This window comes from Mastomys coucha, unplaced genomic scaffold (assembly GCF_008632895.1).
Source record: "Mastomys coucha isolate ucsf_1 unplaced genomic scaffold, UCSF_Mcou_1 pScaffold1, whole genome shotgun sequence".
NCBI classification, from domain to species: domain Eukaryota; kingdom Metazoa; phylum Chordata; class Mammalia; order Rodentia; family Muridae; genus Mastomys; species Mastomys coucha.
This window is the reverse complement of record NW_022196891.1, coordinates 44,506,247-44,508,531: the sequence shown is the minus strand read 5'-3', so window position 1 is coordinate 44,508,531 and position 2,285 is coordinate 44,506,247. Positions and strand designations below refer to the sequence as shown.

Below are 2,285 nucleotides of genomic sequence, written 5' to 3'. Positions count from 1 at the left end.
AGTAGTAGAGTTACATCTTTCTGATCCTGGCTGTGCAGGAGCCATCATGGATGTCAACATTCCTCACAATGTCTGAATGGTTCAGTACAAGGATCCCAAAAGCCAAGAGGACTTCTACCTGTGGCTGCTAGTCATGCTGTAGAGGGACCAACTCTTACTTCAATCAGATTTTGCAGAAAAAGTTATTTATGAGTCGCACTAAGTAGCCATCTCTGTCCCTGTCGCAGATAATCTGAAAAATGAAGCTTTTTGACCGGGAAAACAAAATAGCTATGTTTGTGGGAACTGTACGAGACAATGTATGGATTTTGGCAATGGCCAAGCTGAAGGTATGTGCACTGTGGGTGAGTGGCTGACCTCAAGGCTGTATCCTCAAGGCTGGTAATAAAATCCACACCTTCAACCAGCTATCCCTGCTGGTCTCCCAAGGGCCAAGACACTGCATTCCAGCCTGGTCCTTGAAGGGCCCAGAGATATATTAGCATTTTGGCAATGCTCCAGGAACTCCACACAGCCACAACAAACACTATGTCCACTCCAAGGGCCAGAAGTTCGAACATGCCAGAGGCCAAAGGGCTATCTGTCTATACAGAAAAGTAATCCTAGATGTTACTATTAATAAATATATTTTGATGTTGGGGGAAAAAGGAAAAGTACATAAATAAAATTATATCTCTAGTGGTTGTTCCACATGAGCAAACATACATATTATGATGTTTTAAATCAATACATATTATATAGCTCAAGAAATAAGAATTATATAAATATAATACATTTGTAGTATATATTTGAACAAGAAATTATGACACCTATTTTATAGACACAAGAAAGCTAGAACATAGTTTAAGAAGAGATAATCCATATTTGTGTGGTATATCTTCAAGTATGATTACTCTTAGTTGATAACACATGCATTTTATGTATTGCCTATAAATTTCTGAGGGCAAAGAATATTTGGAAATAAATGTGTGATTTTATAAGTAAAAGTAATAGAAATTATCAAATGGCAGTTCCTATTATTCTTTAAAGGCAGAAATATGTAATTGCCAGTTGTATATAAACTTAAATAATGAAGACCTCCAAATTAACCTACATTCTTACTTATCAAAGTTTTAAAAAAACACTCAAAATGTCTTGATTACTGCAACATGAGAAATATGGATAAAATTTCAATGTTTTACAGATGAATATCCATTTTTGTCAGAACTATTTGTTGAAAAGACATTTTTTCTCTTCACACATGATTTTGAGACCCTTGTCAAAGATTAGTTGGATAAGCTTTGTGGATTTATTTTATTTGTTTACTTCATTTGTTTAGTTTGCTCTGTATGAAAAATGGGTCACTTTGCCACTATCGATCTGTTGTGTATCAATAATCATGATACTTCTAATAATGTTCTTTCTGCTAAGGATGATGCTGACTGTCATGGTGTTTTGTGTTTTCACAGAAATGTTAGAATTAATGTTCCTAGTTCAGTGAAAGTCTTTGGAGATTTTTCGAGGGTTGCATTGCATCAGTATTTTTTTTCAAAATAAAACTATGATATCCATTTTATGGAGTTGGAGAGGCATTTACTGTCTGAGTATGAGCATTTTCCATGTATGTTATAAGTGCAGCACAAGTGCCCAGTGCCTGAGGATGTCAAAGGAGAATGTCATATATGACTCCCTGAAACCAGAATTACAGATAGTAATGGGTACTGGATATCAAACCGACTACATGCTGTTCTTGCAGAATTAAACCATCTTTTTAGTTGCTTTCTTAGATATTAAAATTTTTTTCTGTCAACATCATACTTGTACATAATGTACTGTGATTTTACATTTCCTCTTCTACAAAGTCTCATTCCAATTCCTCTTTTGCTGAGTCTTTTCCTCCAATGACTTTACTGTTATACTCTCATATTCCTATACTTTTATTTTTAGACTCCATAAAAATAATCACTAGAGCTATGTGTTCATTATTGGAAAACTGGGCCATATCTATTATATCGTACAACATCGTACCTCCCTTTATTCTTTGGCTCCCACAGTTCTTCTGTCCCTTTTTCAAAATAATCCCTGAGGCTTGGGGGACTGATAGATTGTTCATTTTTGATCAAATACCCAAACTTGTCAAGGTTTTCTTTCATACTTTACACATTTTCTTAAATTAAATTCATAACTTCATTTAATTTATTTAGGTCTCAATAAATTTCTTTAGTTAATCTCCTTATTTGAATCTTCTATTTGACCATTAATTCTCATTGAAATTGAATAGTGCAACTAACTTTGTAGTTCAGACT

The 2,285-nt window shown here is 34.3% G+C and overlaps 1 pseudogene; it reads left to right on the top strand.

The window, feature by feature from the left end:
• Positions 1 to 46: 46 nt before the first annotated feature.
• LOC116096612 lies at positions 47 to 1,935 on the top strand (annotated as a pseudogene).
• Positions 1,936 to 2,285: the final 350 nt, after the last annotated feature.